Here is a 20,049-nt window from a genome sequence, read left to right on the forward strand (position 1 = left end):
TCTTTATTCCTTTTGCGACATTTTTATTATCTTTATCATTAAATAGCATTGAGTATAATTTGGGTTTTAAAGCAATGAATTCATTTAATATAAAATGTCCATACTCGGCTTTCAAATATCCTATCATTTTTTTATGATTATTATTATATAAATAATGTTTATCATCAAAGTTAGAAAAATCCATTATAGGACTAAAATTATTTTTTAGCTCATCAAAATAAGCATTAGTTTTTATTTCATAAATTAGAGAATCTGTATCAGTGTATAAAAGCTGAATATTTTTATTATAAATGGTTTAAATACTTTATAATGTAAAGAATACATATAATTTTTTGAAAGTTCTAATACTGAGAAACCAATATAAATTGGTTTATCTAATACAATATTAGATTTTGTTAATTTCATTAGAGCTAGATTATCATTAAGTATATGAAATGTTTCATAGTTTAAACTTTGTACATGTTTATTAGCTTGTTTTTCATTAAGAATTACTTTAATATCAATGTGTTTGCGTTTGTTTTCTATTGATTTACCAAAAACACTATTATTTAATAGTTTATACAAATTCTTTTCAAACTCATTTTTACTATTTTGTCTTAACTGAGTATTAAGTAAAATATATGATTTAAAAAAATTTGTTTGTTTGAATTGTATACCTTTATTAATTTTTATTAATTCTAAACCTAATTCTAAATATAATTTTAAATTTTTAAAATGAATTACATAATTATTTTTATTGTTTAAAGTTAAAAGTAATTTATCAACAAGTGTTCGTTTATACCCATATGATTTTAGATTATTTAATAAATTTTTTTGATAATTGCTTAACTTATCATTTGATACTTTATCTTTTATAGGAGCCAATGGAAAATCTTTATGTATATCATGTAAATTAATTGGATATTTTAAATCAACATCTAATATATAACCAATATCATCATTAGTATCGATTGTTAGCCAATTCATATTATTTAATATATCTTTATCAATCCATTTAAAATCAGATATTGGTAGTTTTTCTGATAAACTTTTTCCATATAAATTGTTTACGTCATAATGCGCTAAATATACATTAGGTTTAGACTTATCATAATCATGGCAAAATTCATTATTTGCTTTAGAATACCGTTTTACAACATTACACATACCACCCCTTATTCCTTTTTCAATAAAAATATACATATCTATATCTGTGATTAATTCTAATTTAACATTTGTTAATTTTAAAGCGGCATTCCAACTCAAACCCGGTATTGAGTAGAAATGACAAGGATCTAATTCATATGTTTTATATATAGCTTTTCTAAATGTTTCAAATACATCTGCTAATAGACTTGTGTCTAATAGACAATAAAAATCTTGATAATTTCCAAGAGTCTTAAATTTAAACGTATGCCATATATCAACAGCTACATTATATTCAGATTGAGATACATTTTTCTTATTTAAACTTGAATAAAATAAATCTATAGAAGGCAAAGTTTTATTTAATTTTTCAAAAGTGTCTACATATTCATAAGGGAAGATTCCTTTTTTAAATAAAATATTTCTATCAAAAATTATATTTGAATAATAATCAGAAAATATCTGACTTGTTATTGAGAAATCATTATTGGAATTTTTTAGATCATTAACCAAGTTTTCAAGTTTATCATTTAAAAATAAAGTACTATCTAAAACTTTTATATTATCTAATGTAAATGATATAAATTTTTCGAAACTTTGTGGTATTACTTTGCATTCGTTAAAATATTTTTTATCTATACTTGAAATAATAAAGTGTGAATCATAGTTTTTTAGATTATGAAATAATAATGGGATTTTTTTTGGTACAATATATCTTAAATTACATGCATTATGAGCTGCACCTATATATTTTCCACTTAGATGACAGTGATTAAACACTTTATCATTTAATAACAATTGTTTACATAAATGACATTTTTTTTCTTTCATATGGATTTTATATTGTTTATCTGTAATTGACATTGAATTGTTTATACATAACTGTCCCTCTATTTGACTGGCAATATACGATAAGTTTTCTAAAAATACATTCATACAATCTATTCCATTATATACTTTATAATAAATTATTTCATTTGAATTTTTTATTGCTATTAAGCTAAACCCAGATGGCAAGTGATTTTCAGTTATAAATGTTTTATTGTTTATTTTTTTATTAGTTTTTCTAAGCACAGATTCAAAATCAGCATATAGAGTAAATGGGTGAAAATACATATACTCATATTTATTAAATTGTAAATATTTATTTGTTGGCATAGAAACACAACATGGCTTAAAAAATTTGCATTCACTATTATGTTGTTTTAATTTATAATTTGATCTGAAACCTATTAGACAATTCGGACAAAAATGATGATAATTTGATTTAAAATTTCCAATTAATTTGTTAAAATTTTTAATAAAATAAAAATGATTATTATAATATAATAATTTTACTGTATGTTTTGTTTTTCGTTTTGATATATAAATTGGATATATATTTGAATCGTTAATGTTATTAACTGGCTCAAAACAATATAAATTAATTCTAAAATTTAAATGTTTATTTAAAATTTCAAATTTTTTTATATCACTTAATGTTATTGGAAAATTTATATTTGTAGTATTTAGATATTTATCGTATTTATTTAAAATAGATAGTCTATCAAAATGATAATTTTTTTTGTGTATATTATCTATACAATTTACTGCTAAAAAGCATTTTATTGACCATAAAAAACACTTATTATCTGTATTTTTTATATTTATTAATGCTTTTTTATTAGATAAAATATCAGGTAACTTATTAGTATAACACCCACCCTTAATTGGATTAAATTTAGCAAATCTGATATCTAATCTATTAATCTCATCAATAATCCAATCGCTTCCTATTGCCTCATAACTACTGATATTATAATCCATTTCATTAATTAATTCATTAAGAATATAATTTATATTTGTAAAAGTATTATAAACATAATTTTTTGATGTAAAATATGCTATTGTATATGTTTTGATACTATCAATTTGCTTATAAAAAGAAACTTGCAAACAAAATTGTATTTTAATATTATGTAAATTATTATGGATTATTTTAATTAAGTTTTTAATATCTTTTTTATAATAAATAAAAAACTCTTGACAACTAAGAAATGATTGTTTAGGATATAATTCATACTGGGATAAAAAATTTTTAAAACTTTGTTTCGATAAAATAAATTTTGACTTAGTATTTAATTGCGGTGTTAGACGACCACCACTTTGTTGTTTTTTGTACTCAATCATTAAATGCTTTAAAAACCCATTTTTACTATTATACTGTTTATTACAGTTTTGACAGTTCACTGGTAATATTAATTTATTGCATTTATAATAATGAGTTATTAAATTATTATAATTATTAAAATTATTTAAGCAAAATTTGCAAAAATAATTAAAGTTATTATTATGTTTAATTCTGTGATGTTCATTGAAATCACGCATTGATGGAAAAACTTTTTCACAATAATCACATTTCAAATCAGTGTCTAAATATATTGGATAAGAAGACATGGCTGTAATTAACAAAAGAAATATTAAAAATTTTACAGTTTATTTAATTTTGTTATTACAAATTATATCATATATTTCAATTAATAACAATACTAATGATAATGGCAGAAAACCAATTGATTATATACTAAAAGAACCTATCGATAATTGTTATCTAACAATACATAATTTAATTTCATTCAATGTTAGTTTAGATAAAAACAATTTATCAAACGATTTATTTATAAATGAATCAAAAATTTCTAAAACATTTAATACGTATATATCTTCATATACTAAACCATTTCTTTTAGAATTAATACATAATGCATCAAATGACTGTATTTGTTGTCAATAATTTATATTATATTTTAATAATTTTTTAATAATTTAATAATCATAAATATTTTTAAAAAGATGTATTTTGAAATAATAAAAAAAATTTAATATATTTAAATTTTTATTTATTTATTTATTATTTAAATATAGTACAAATAATATAAATTTAGTATTTAATCAATATTGTGTAATTATTTAACGATTACTAAATTATTTATATTATCTATTTTTTTATCGATTAATAAATGTTAACAAATAGTAAATAGAATTAATTAGTACACATGATTTATTTATTGAAATTATATTTATTTATTAATTTTTAAATGTTATTTTTATTCAAATACTGACTGAATACAAATTATTTAACTTAATTATCGTTTTAAGTTTTAGTTATATTAATTATAAAATTCATTTATATAAGTATTTATTGTTTTTATTAACTATTACTAACTATCTTAAACTTATCTTTAAATTGTAATATGATTACTTTTTTAAACAAATAGTTAATTTTTTTAGTTTAAAATCTCAATTAAAATAATTTTATTTTTATATGAGTTATTTTAACTATTTAATTATTTTTAATTAATAATTATTCATTAAAATTTTAAAAACAAACATTTATTAAAATAATATAAATTAAAATTAAAATTTTAAAAACTTGTTTTTTAAAAAAATTTTAGGGATGTGGAGGTCATTTCTACTCGTTTTTAAGTCTCGATCTTAAGGGGTGTATTTATATATATATATATAGAAATATAAAAAATTTAATTAATAATTATATAATAAAAATTTACTATATTCTGTACTTTATTAATGGTTATTGTTATATATTATTTATTTAATATATAGACATTAAATATATATATTAAGAATATAAATCAAAGTAATTTTTTTATGTGTGACTACTATACTGTACTTTATATGTATTAACAGTTTATTATATTATTACTAATATATATGATTTGTAAACTTTGTAAAATTATTTTGTTTGATAATTTAATTATTAGTATTGTTAGTAATAGTTTGATATCCTATTATAAGTAATAATATAATAGTTATATATATTATATGATTTAATTTTATATAGATATTGTACTAATTTATCTTGCATATTAATTTAATTTCTTATTTTTTATACATTCAAAGTTTAATGATAATTATAAAATTATTATTATTATTATTATTATTATTATTATTATTATTATTGTTATTATTATTATTATTATTATTATTATTATTTAATAATTTAATAATTTATTCACAACAATTAAAAACAATAATTAATTAAAAAATAAAATTTTATTTAAAGAATTATACTATAAATTACAGGTAATTTAATTATTAACAACACAAAATTTGATTAAAAAATCAAAAAACAAAAAAATAAAATTTTAATCAATTTTAATTTAGTATAATATTTAATAATTAAATAATATTTTTTAAAAAAAAATTTATACTAATAGCACAGTTTGATATTGATTATGATTTTATTATTATTATTTATTATTATTATTAATTATTTTTATTATATATTTTTAATAATTATATTTATTACTATTTTTAATAATTATTTTTTATTATACATTTTTTAAACAAAATTTATTAAATAGTATCTACCGGTGCCGGTGGCACTGGTACCACCAATTTATGTGTATGTTAGTTAAGCATTAGTTATAACTTATTTGTACATGATAACTTAATTTATACAAGTAGGTTAGACTTGATATAAATAATATATATATATATATATATATATATATATATATATATATATATATATATATATACTATATATATATAATTATTTTAAATTCAAACTTCAAAATTATGATTTATATTTTAATAATTAAAAAACGTAAAATAAATTTTTATTTTGATACTAAATATATAAAATTATTTAATAGGTAGTCAATGCGTGTGTTAACTATGTGTTAATGTAAACATTTTAAAATATTATATTTTATTTATGTATTAAATTTTATTTAAATAAGTAATATTATATATGTGATAATATAAGTAAAATATCATATTAAAATGTAAATATTACTAAAATTAAAAATAATTATAAAAATATGTTTAGTAAAAAATGATTTATTAAAAAATACAAATTTAAAATATTTAAAAATATTTTCAGTAAAAACTTATTAAAATAATATTGATTAAACTATTTTTACAATTATATATTGAATTGATTAAAAATTTAAAAATAAAAAAAATATTGATTAACACAATATTACTAATATTTATAAACAATTATTTAAAAATGAATAGCAAATATTGATATAAATATATATATATAATAATATATAAAAAATATTTAAATTTATAAATAAAAATTTATTAAATTAAAATTTTGTTATACAAAATAATGTCAAATATTAGCTAAAAATTGAATAATAAATTTTATTTAAATTTATACAATTAGAAATGTTGGTTAAAAATTATTATAATTATATCTTATTAATATAAAAATTGTTTATTATACATTTTTTTTAAACAAAATTTATTAAATATAATAGTATCTACCGGTGCCGGTGGCACTGGTACCACCAATTTATGTGTATGTTATTTAAAAATTAGTTATAACTTATTTGAACATAACATAATTTATACTTGACAAAATTGTTTGATTATAATAATATATATTAATTAACAAATATTGATATAAATAAAAAATTAAGATTAATAATTATTAAAATTATTAAGGTTAAATATAAAAAATGATTAAATATAATATAACATATCTTGATTAAAAAATTACAATAATTGATTAAATATATTGATCTAATATTATTTAAAATTAATAATTATTTTTTTAAAATATTCATAAACAATAATTATTAAAATATTAATTTAAAAAATTATTTTAAATATTGATTAAATATAAATAATATTTTATAATTAAAATTGATTAAAATAATGTAATAATATTGATTATGAAATAATAATAATAAGTATAGATATAAAAATAATAATTAATTTTATAATTTTTGATTAAATAAAAATATTACATATATAAATTTAATTAATTATTAAATATATTGATTAAATATAATTATAAAATATTTTTTATAACAAAAAAATAGTTTGATTATATATTAAAAATATAATATAATTTATAAAAAAGATAATAATTTATAAAATGTAAAATAATTTTAGAATAAAAAATAATATAATATTGAATAAAAATGTTATATACTTTTTGTATATTTTGTTTTATAATTATTTAATATTTATATTTTGAATCGATTTTTAAAAATTTATCAATTAAATATTTAAAAATATTGTTTATCATGATTTATATATTTATTTTTTATTATTCAATTCTGGGAATAGATCTCTAGGTGTCAAATTCATACCAATTTTTTTTAAGAGATCTATTGTGTTCATCAGAACAAATTTAGCATTATAAGTGAAAAGCCGGAATCTTTTTGTGGATGGTATCAATGCGCCTGTTTTCTGTCCATTATCATTATATTCATTCACATATTTATACAACGCTATATAGCGCGTACCTGTTCCTGAAGTGCCAACCGCTACGCCATCAAATCCTAATATTAAAAAAACAAAATAGAAATAAAAAAATTTAAATTTATATATATATAAAATCTATTTCACCTTTTTTGCAAAGCATTTCAAGCGGTTCACTTGATTTATCATCATTGTATGTATTGGAAGGGGGCTCCCAACGATACAGTTTGAGTCCCAATTCTGTTTTTTGCTTTTTAACCAAATTAGTTGACTTTTGCTGCTGTTGTTGTTGTTGTTGTTGTTGTTGTTGTTGTTGATGCTGTGTTTGTTTAACATTGCGTTTTTTAGAAGTACTTGGAAGTACAAGTGCGACGGGTTCGTCTGACTCGATCTCCGATACGTGGTCATCCGATACATCCAACGCTTCCGATTCAATAAAATTTTTTATTGATTTTTTATTAGCCATCTGTAGAAATAATAAAAAATATATGTCATAGTATAATATAATTTTAGTATTATATTATACTATGACATATATTTTTATTATTATTATTTATTTTTATATTATAAACAATTAAATCAAAATATTGTTAAAAAATATTTCTAATTATTATATAATAAATTTAGTTTATATATAATCTACTACTGTACAATAATTTTATTATATTATATATTTTTAAAAGTAAATAATATTATAATGTAAAATTTAATTATTTAATTTTATTGTATTAAATAATTTATATTTCTATTAATAAAGTTATTATAATTACAACTTTTTTATAAATATATATTCAAAAATTTAAAAATATATTATATTTATTATTTAAAATTTTTAGTAACATTGATTGATTGATTAATAGAATATGAAAAAATATAGGTATTAAAAAGTAAATTTATAAATTTCATCAAATATTATAATTTAAATAAATATAATAACAAAATTTCGTTTATTATAAAATTAGTGTAAAATTTTTATTTAAATAATATATAACTTAATAAATTTATTTCATCAATATTTATATATATATATATATAATACTAGTAATAATTTGAAAAGTAATATATCGATTTTTATTTTAAATAAAATTTATAAAGTATTTATTATTATACATTTATATATAACGTTATTATGAATTATAGTATTAAAAAGTATTTAATAGATTAAATATAATAACTTTTATCATTTATTTTATTATCAGTTTATTATTGATATTTTTATCAATTTAAATTTGTTTTCAGACATAAATCAATTTATTTTATATAACTTTTTAAATTGATATATTGATTTTGGTTTAATTTATGTTAGTTAAATTAATTTAGTTAATATAGTATAATTTATTTAAGTTAATTTCATATAATATAATTTTATAAAATATAAAAAAAATTCTATTAAAATGTATTTAAATATAATTTATTTTTATTTAATAAAATAATAATCAACAAAATACTCTTAATATTATATATCTAAGAACTTATTATAATTTTTTTATTAAAAATAATATTTAAGTATTATAAAATATTATATATTTTTTAAATAACGAACACTAAAATTTGTTTTTAATGAATTATTAACAATACAATTAATATATGAGATATTTTTTTTAATACTTATCTAATGTTATAATTAATACTTTTTAAATAAATTTATTTTACTAATTAAATACTTAAATATGTTATATTATAAAAAATATTACAATTTTTAAATACTAAATTTATGAGGAGGTTGAAGAGGGGGGGGGTCAGTTTATAAAAAATATATATCTAAATTTATAAAATATACATATAATATATTTAACTTTAGTGTTTTAAAATATTAAAATAAACTAATATTTAAAATAATTTACTTAATTTTAGTTATTATAAATAATTATATTATATATAAAACAATCAACTTACTATAAAATCCTGTGATTAATAATATCTTGATAATTTTTTTAATTTATTTCTTGAAAGTTTTGATGATCAAATATAAAATTTATAAAAAAATATAAAATTATTATATTAATAAATTTTTAAAAAATATTTCTTAAATATTATAATCAAATAAAACATTTATAAATAAATATTAATAAATAATATTAATAATAAAAAATATATTTACCAAACAATATTTGATTTTATTAAGTAAAAAAAATGTAAAATACGATATAACCACAATATATGTATACTGTAAAAATAAAATTCAATTAATATGTTATTTGTTATTAATAAACTAAATTAATAAAACTACTTTCAAAATATCTTTTAATAAACAAAATTTATATTAATAAAGTAATAAGTATAGCATTCTAATAAAAAACATAACAAATAGAAAATACTTTTTAAAATAACAAATAGTTTTACTATTTATATAAAAATATTAAGGTTATATCACTTAATAATAAATAATTTATTAAATAAAACAACAATAAAAAATTCTAAAATTTTAATTTTAATTATAAAAGAAAATTATATTTATATAATTATTTTTATTATATAGAAAATAAAAATATATAATACAAAACAATAAGATAATTATTTATATCTAACTAATTTTATCATATTTCTATTGAATAAAATATTATATTAATTATATATAGTACAGTATATATTGCAATAGTGGGTCAAATCAGCAAAATATTTAACTATTAAATAAGTTTTGTTTTTATTTAAATAATTAAAAAACATAATTATTACATAAGCTAAATTATTGAAAACTTTCCCTATAATAAACAAATGCTTATATACACTAATATTTCTACATTAAATAATTTTATATTGAAGTCAAGGATAACATACATAATTAAAATATATTGTAAGGGTATATTATTTGTTTTACTCCGAAAAAGTATTTCAAAAATTATTCTTATTTTTATTTGTTAAAAATTTATAACAGCACTAAAATGTTATACAGAAAACCTAAAGGTAAACACCTTGTTTTTAAGGAAATTTTATTCAATATTTTAGTGTTAAAATAATGCACTAAAATGTTATAGAAAAAATTAAATAGTAAACTCCCAGTTTTAATAGTGATTAAAACCTGACTCAATGTGACACACTTTTTATGAACGTACACTTTAGTATAAATAGAGGTGTCTCTCAAACACCAAAATCAGTTCTCCACTTGGAGTCATACTACGTGTATTGCTTTAGAGTGAATTAATAAAAGTATTTGCATATTACTTTGTGTGTGTTTACTTTCTCGACGCGGACCAATCGTTGGACATCTTAAGGGACGCCTTCAGAATACATCCATAACCACGCGGACGTTAAACAACTATTACGTAAGTAAATATTTTTATTATGAGAACTCCGGCACCGTACCGTATACGGGGGCATCTCACACCCGAACTCTTATTGGAACCTACGGGTGAACCTACGGGTGAACCTACGGGTGAACCTACGGGTGAACCTACGGGTGAACCTACGGGTGAACCTACGGGTGAACCTACGGGTGAACCTACGGGTGAACCTACGGGTGTACCTACGGGTGAACCTACGGGTGAACCTACGGGTGAACCTACGGGTGAACCTACGGGTGAACCTACGGGTGAACCTACGGGTGAACCTACGGGTGAACCTACAGGTGAACCTACGGGTGAACCTACGGGTGAACCTACAGGTGAACCTACAGGTGAACCTACGGGTGAACCTACGAGAGTACCTGCAGGTGAACCTACGAGAGTACCTACAGGTGAACCTACGAGAGTACCTACAGGTGAACCTACGAGAGTACCTACAGGTGAACCTACGAGAGTACCTACAGGTGAACCTACGAGAGTACCTACAGGTGAACCTACGAGAGTACCTACAGGTGAACCTACGAGAGTACCTACAGGTGAACCTACGAGAGTACCTACAGGTGAACCTACGAGAGTACCTACAGGTGAACCTACGAGAGTACCTACAGGTGAACCTACGAGAGTACCTACAGGTGAACCTACGAGAGTACCTACAGGTGAACCTACGAGAGTACCTACAGATGAACCTACGAGAGAACCTAAACTAACGACATGACAGAGACACTGAGGTATGCAATATTTTAGGATAACATACCTATAAGATAACCTACCTATATTGTAATCTGATTATAAGGAACCTACTCATATAGTAAACTATCTATAATGTAACCTGCTTATATGGTAACCTATCTATAAGGTAATCTAACTGCACGGTAACCTATCTATAGTTGTCTGCCGATATGGTAGTCCATCTATAAGATAACCTACCTGTATGTTTACCTACCTATAAGATAACCTACCTATACGGCAACCTACATATATGATAACCTACTTATGGGTTAACTCCTATAAAGCAACCTACGTATATGGTAATCCATCTATAAGGTATCCTATCCTGAAGGTAATTGCATACCCGATGACATGTCCGTTGTCAACTACAAACATGAACACGGTTACTCCCGTATAGTAGGAGTTACCCGACTATGTCGGGGAACAAGGGGATCCGCTCGCCCCTTAAGCCACACACCACGAAACCGACCGGGTTGAGAGCCCAACCGTAAGGGCCGGTGGTATATTACCGAGTGTTTTGGTTTACATAAGTTAGTTTAGCTTAGTCCTAAATGTCAGTAATACCCCACTTCCCCTACATTTGGTGAGCAACGATGAGGGATCAAATGATACCCGACTGGCGCTGAGTCCGAGCCGAATGGCTTTGGGCGTAGCCAGTTTTCAACACAAACTATAGGCCTGTCCAAGCATGACGACTTAGGGCGTTGCCTATAACACATTTATCACTACGTAGTATGGAACCAAAACCTTCAACGTCATATGAAAGTCCAGACTTTGCTCCACTTAATAAACAAGAAATGGACAACTTCTTCGATACATTATCCGCATACGATAGCAATAAAATATTAGAAGAGATGCATACTCTTGGGTTTGATGAACTGATGTCTGGAACGTCACCTATTTCCAGTACAGACACTGACGCAATCTATGGTGTATCACCTAAACGATTTAAAACTGAATCTTTCGATGACACGGCTAATATTTTCAATGCGGTTGATGAACCAATTGTTCAATTTGTTGAAAATTCGCACGGCTGTTATGAGAGTGAGATGACAGTTAAAACTGAGTCTGACTTAACACAATCATCGGACACTGGCCTACAAGTGCCAATTGACGGTAATTGGTGGTTATCGGATCAGCTGAAACCAGTAGATATACATTGGATGGAACAATTGAAACCTGATGTCATTATGGAATACACACAAATAAATCCGAAAATGGCTCCAACGGAAATTTTATTAGCCGATGATTGGCAAACATTTGATAAGTACGTGACAGCAGTTGGTATCTCGTCAAGAGAAATTGTCATTGGACTCAACACTGGATATGTTTACGTCTACAGTCTCGACGGCTATCAATTTCGTCTCTCAATGATAGCCACAACCGATGATATCACATGTATAGTACCAATTAACGACAATGGAATGTACATAATTACCGACAATAGCAACATGTACTATTTTAATGCAAACACGTATAACATTATAAACATCGGTGAAGAACGCGTAGTTTCCCTACAAAAGACCGAGTTTGGCATACTTGGAGTGACATATGGGGGGCGATTGTTTAAAATCAATGACGCCAATATTCACAATGTCTCTTACGAAATTATTGGATATTTGGCCACAGGAGTCACGGATTTTAGAATACTATCCGCTCGACGGTTTTTCTACCCCAACGACGGACTTATTCTACTTCTACAAAATGGCGAAAACGTTGCACTCATTAGAGTTTATTATGACGATGACGTTTTCAAATATGAGCTAATTTATCAAACAAGATTGCTGTCATATGATAACCAACCACTTAACTTATATACTAGTGGGGAAATGAAGATTGTAGGTGTTGATCAAACAGATAGTAGACAGCTGCTTTATATTTTTGACATCAAGGCTATGTTACATGCCAAATTGGAGTTTCAAACATATCGATTATCGGAGTCTCATGCTAGGAAAATTGCTATTGGAGCCGGAGAAATGATGGTCATATGTGATTTAAACTTAATATACGTTTATGATGTACAGTTCATGACAGTCAAGTATACAGTTCAAATGGAAAATTTTATAACATTTCTACAGAAATTTAAAAACCGGTTAATGATTACCGGACTAACCAATGGATACTTATTGATAAACCGTTTACCACTAACTGGAAAGTGTTGTACTCGTTGCGATAATAAGTTACCACAAATCATAAATGGATATCCTAGTGGGAATATTATTTGCCAACATAGTTTTATTCGATACAAATAATTTATATACCCTTATATTTGTATTCTTTATAATAATTAAACTATAATAAATTTGGTGCTGGAATAATAAATAGTATTATTTATTGTAGACTGTATGTGTCCGAAATATTTTCCGTACGGGAAACCACGGAATAACAACTGTTATTCCTATTGTCCCTTTTGTCATATTGTGGTTGACGATAATCTTATGCTTTTGCATTGTCGCGGTTGCAACAAACGTTTGACTGAATCAACATTTAACGAAGACCAGCAGATCGCTGAAAGCTATCTCTACATTTTTAAGTATCTACCGATTAATCAATTTGAAATCCGATCTCAAAGCTTAATTGATTTCAACCGAGAAAAAGTATTCAAGTGTGTGGATATTTTGTATAAACTGATAAACGCTACGAAAAAAGGACTTGTCTTTATTTTGCCGATAAATCTCCCAATACCAAGATATTGTAAAAAACAATTTATAAACGAGTTTTACGTGTTACTAGTCGAAAAAATAGATCTACTTCCAACATTTTTGTCGTCACCATTACTGGATCATACGTTCTCATTGGAAGCCATAACCGAACCTTTAATTCTTGACGTGCGTAACGATAGACCTGTTGGCTAATCGTTACATTCAACACAATTGAATGCCATATAGAATTAAAATAAACGGTATTTGGCAAGACATTAAACTTACACCTGAAGAACTAGTTACCGTAGCTTCGGGACTAAATAACAAAAGGAAGCAACTTCTTGGGAAAAGGTCATACAATTGTATAATAATCTTTTGTAAAACCTATAACCTACAATTCAAAATTATAAAACGTCAACTAAATACAGAAAATTACTTTATTCATCTAATAATACCGTCTATGAATATTTCTTTGTCGGTCATAAGTACATCGTTTACTAAAGCTAAGCGCTTGTTAGCATACAAATTACACAGAGAGTATTCAAAACAAATTACATATTTCATAGAATGAATGAAAGATTAATATCCGATTTAAGAACTCTCGATAATTCAAGACTGTATAGTTTTGAGGACCGCTACAGATATGATCTTTTATATGACTCAACAGCGGAATCTTCTCGATCAGTGCCAGAATTTACCCATTCCTGTGCAGCACATCCAGATTGGCTAATGTCGATTTTCCCTATGGAGCCTGAATATGTCCCTGATGTAGTCGATAAATCATCCATTAATACTGTTTTACTAAAACATGCTAACCTGAAAACGGAAATGGTCGATACAAATTATACAGGATGCAGAGTGACATCATTGTCTGTAAATGATAACTACTTAAGTATTGGCACAAACTATGGCACACTATATAGTTATACACTATCAACTATGGAAAGACTAAAAAAACACTCGTTGCTCGGACCGATATTTGGCGTTAATAGTTCCGATTCTGGTGAATCTCTACTTATTACTTCGGGTAAAGCTATAGAACAAATAAGAACAAATAAAGTAAATATGGTCCTCGGAGGTTTCAGTTTTATAAAAATATTTCACACTAAAATTGGCGACCTAGCTGTGTCCAAAGAAGGAACAATATTTGAAATTATTTACGACGGGACCAATCAAGCTCACATATTTAAAAGAATACCTATATGTACCACTATCGATAATGTCACGTGTGTGAATATAAAGGATAATACGGATGAAGACTGCGTTCTAATGATTCTTTCATGTTGTAATTGGATTGGCATTTTAAGATTAATAAAAACTAATATTGGCTTTGTACCCATTATAATACTTGAAAAACAAATTACTCGTTTTAGAACAATGTTACTAATGGCCTCGAATAAAGAATATTTGTTTGTCAGTACGGGAATGATAAGACTAGAACCTGGTAATTTAACTACTACCATATTGGTATATAAATGGGAGACCATAAAAAAACATCTTGAAGTTTTTCACGAAATCACGATACCGTTCGATCCTATAGGCGAAATGGAAATTATCAACAACGTATTAGTTGTTACATCCCAAATATACAATCGTATTATAGCATTTGACACGAAATCGTTTGGAGTTATCTACAAAGTAATGGTTGATAAGACGTACGATAAAATGACAATTATCGACAACAAGCTGATAGCCGCTAATAAAAAAGAAATAATTATCCGTAATTTGCCCTTTATGTATAAAGTATGTTCAGATTGCAAACTAACTTATGCAAACTTTCTCGGCGACCCCTGTATATTATCAGGCATTAAAGCCTGTAAACACTATTTCCTCAAAAAACAATGATTTATTAAATGTATACTTTCTTTACAAAATTAAAAAAAAAATAAAATAAAAAGGTGATGGGAAACAAACGCGTTTATTTTATTCTACTATTGGTAGTTAACAGCGATATCGTTGACATCATACATAGATGTCAGACAGCCAAATATGATCATGTTACCAGTACACCGGATGTCTTCGTAACTGTCAACGATGGTAGACAAGTTAACCCGATAGACATACGGAACATACTAAAAAACAATCCAAATTTTTATATTACTAATGAACGAATATATGATCGTAACAGTGGCAAACATGTAGTTATACCTAAAGACAGATTAAATGTTCACATACCACAAAAGGTATATTCGAAAGATAATACTTACTTACGCGATGAATCTATTGGTACGACAACAACAACAGTAACCCCTGTTAAAAGAAGAAAGCCACCACTCGAAGATAATAAAAACTATTACGATGATGATTGTAATCTACTTACCGATGACAGTCCACTAATCAAAGACTTTTCCGAAGATAAATATTTAATAACTCCTGGCCTAATAATATTACCCGTTGGTAAAGAAAATGATGGAAAGGCTTATAATTGTTTTATGAAATTATTAGAAGAACAAAATCTTAGGGAAGTTGCGGCCGCGAAGTCAGCAGCGGAAACTCGGGGAACAAGTACCACCACTTCTAGTAAATTATATTTTCCAGAAGTAACAATGTTTCCCGATGAAGACTCGGTGACAACGAAACCTTCAGAAGCAACTGTAAAACCTACTGATGTATCGTACATACCAATTACTATCGACAATCCTAAAACAATTGTAAAATTGTCGGGAGAATTACCTAAAATTTTAATTGATAAAATAAATACCCAAACAACTACGACGCCTCGTAGTACTACTGTAAAGAATTATGGAAAACTTTTTGTACAGAAAACTTATGAACTTCAACCAAACCTTTTCAAAAATAAAGTGTTTATCACAAACTCCGCAGCTCATGGACTGCATTTTGTGGAAACAGGAAGAGCATATAAATTCAGTGATTATTGGATTCAGTACATGAAAATCAACTTACCCGTTTATAATAGCAAGCGATATTCAAAAATATATGATGACATAAAGTCTAATTGTGAGTCATTCACTTTAAGAATTCAAGATTTCGTTTCTGGCAGAGAAAATTATATAAGTAATAATTGCCAATATTTGGAATACGATTTCAACGCTATAATGGAACCAATGACAAAATTCATAGAAGAGAGACATGAGTTATTTACTAAAGTTAATTACAACCGAAGAAAAAGAGAGTTAATTACATTAACGGCTATTGGACTGGCCGGTATTGCTACTTTTGCTGCTGGATTCTTTTATGGGAAAAACAATGAAGGCTTAGAAGATAAAATTAACGATCTCAGTAAAGAAATTCATAAAACTAATAAGAAAACCCATTTGTTACAAAATGCACTTATTGGTTTAACAGAAGCAACTAACGCACGTTTTACAGTAATAAATGAGAGAATACAAATGCTGGCTAATGTTACGAAACAACAGATGCAAAATATGGATAAAAAATTGAAAGATTTCAAAAGTGCAATGAGAATTGAATTTCAAAAACGAGACATACTCGATATCATTCGTGACTTTAACAATAAACAATTTGAAAAATTACAAAATCTAGTCCTAATGGAGTTGGAACAATTGAACTATTATGATAAAATGTTCATAGCATTAAGAAAAGGATATATTCCAAGAGACTTGATTGATTCGCTCACCTTAACTGAAATGCTGAGTCAAATTGATAATCAACTTAATGGCAAATACAAAATAGCCATTGAACAACAAGACCAAATACTTTTTTATAGTTTACCATTCACGAAATATTTGATTAGAGATGAAATCAATGCCAATACGAATATCACTCAAAAATATCTGTATTTAAAAATAAAAATTCCGTTAAAACATCCGACTGAACAAAATCAATTTCGCATATACACTCCGAATAGTTTGCCGTTTCCCTGTATAACAAATAACTGTCAATTTAAAGGAGTAATAAATTCTACGTTAATGTCATTTAAATTGGATAACACTGTGTGGTTGCTTAACGAGATATCTAATCAAGTGGACGAAGAAGCAGATCTCACACATTTCAGTTGTACACAAACATACGATGAACAACTTTGCTTTACTTTTTCACCCGAACTTTTAAGAAGCCCAAATATGTGTACGAAAGCAATTACTCAATTTGTATCGAAGGATATAGCAAAATATTGTGATTTAATACCCAGGCATGTGGACGATTATCGTGTAATAAAATTAAACAACTATCAATACATGTTGCACGGAAACGTAGTAGATACGTATTATGAGCATTGTGAGAACGAAGCCACGGTACAGCATACCTTAATTGAGTGGGCTACCATAGTAAGTGTACGCAAAGGATGTTACCTATTCATACCGAAAACTAGACAGAAGTTATACGGACCCTATTCTGAACCTTTAACTGGTTCTATGGACTATACCAATTATGCTTATGTGTCAGCTCTAATAGACGATTTAACAAAGAAAATCGATTTAAAATTGGAAACCAGATACCTACTTAATATTACCTTAGAGCCTGAGAGTGACGACAATAACACACAAGTCTGGGATGCTATGTTAGAAAAACTTAATGATGGAAAAATCGAAGAATACGGTGCCATTGCAATTCAAATTACAAAAAACTTATCCCAACAAATGTATGAATTATCAACTAACTACAAGACATTCACATTCAAAGGAAGATTTTGGGGAATGTTTGCATTAATTGGTGATTTATTACATACGTTGTCCACATTAATCGTAATCTTCGGAACATTAACATATACGAGATTTTTCGGTATAATGGGAGTTGGTTTAACCATAATCGAACCACGGCCGGTACAGGCATTTTCACTAATACCAGATATATCTATATTTCCTGCTGTCAGCTTGGAAGTGATGGATTCAGCAACAGCCATATCGTGGGTTATTAGAGTCGTTATGGTCATTATTTTTATGGTACTTATGTCAATGCTGATATCAACACAATGGTTCCGTACAATTAAGTTTTCAACGCATTATGGAAGATATTCGACGACTGAAACACCATATTATCTATATTTAATTGAACTTAACATACCAAACGAAACCGCGTTTTTCAGATACAAAAGTATAGAAAATATTTTTATAAAACTTCCAATAACAAGTATGCCTATGAGTCGTGTGTACGAAGTCAGATGTAAAAATCCTGTTGTATATTGGTATACAAAAGCAGTCAACAAAAATAAATTGCTTGTATTATCTGATACTTTGCATTTGATTGGCTATGATAAGGATGGTCAAAGAGTAAGGGTTCGAAACCAAAAAATAAGTATTCCACTTTCTGACATTGAATGGACATCAAAGCCAAAGCCGGACGCTCTTCAAATTGAATGTAATTATGGATGGTGTTACGTTAACATAGTAAAAGGATATCATGTATCAAGCCAATTGGCGGAAGTCAATAGAGACCACATACCACTGCGATTAATTGACTCAGACAACGATGACACTAACAAAACCTTGTTGCCCAAATTAGCTCTAAGAGATTATAGAACCAAAACACTCGTGCACTAAACACTCGCTAATCATAACTAATAAAAAAATAAAAATAAATAAATAAAACATTATTAAAATAACTAGATTACTATGGAAGGAAAGAGTTTTCAAGATAAATTTCATCAAACCGAACCGTCAGCTCTGTATGACGACTTGAATTCGGTAAGCTTTGGTGAGACACAGGAAGCCCAAGGACAGAATCCTGTGCCGCCACCGCCTTCAATGAGTTCGCGTGTCAGAACCCAACTACCAATTCTTAATCCTAAATCATACAACGGTACTACAAACCCGACAATCTGGCTTAATCACTATGACTTAGTAGCTGACGCTAACATGTGGGACGATACTATAAAATTGAAACGAGTTATTGGGTCATTAGAAGGTGCTGCCCACTTATGGTATCAGAACCAACGTATCATGAATAAAATCAACAATTGGCAACAGTTTAGAACAAATTTAATTAATAACTTTACTAATACAATGCACAAAATTCTGGTAACTCAAGAAATATTTGATGCAACTCAGAAGAACTCTTTTGATGAATACTGGGAAGAAAAGTTTGGTGTGATTAAACTAACCAACCCGGGAATGACAGACACTGAGATA

Source organism: Oppia nitens, unplaced genomic scaffold (genome assembly GCF_028296485.1).
Source record: "Oppia nitens isolate AA-2021 unplaced genomic scaffold, nextdenovo-longstitch-racon4-pilon3 scaffold6_pilon_pilon_pilon, whole genome shotgun sequence".
NCBI lineage: Eukaryota > Metazoa > Arthropoda > Arachnida > Sarcoptiformes > Oppiidae > Oppia > Oppia nitens.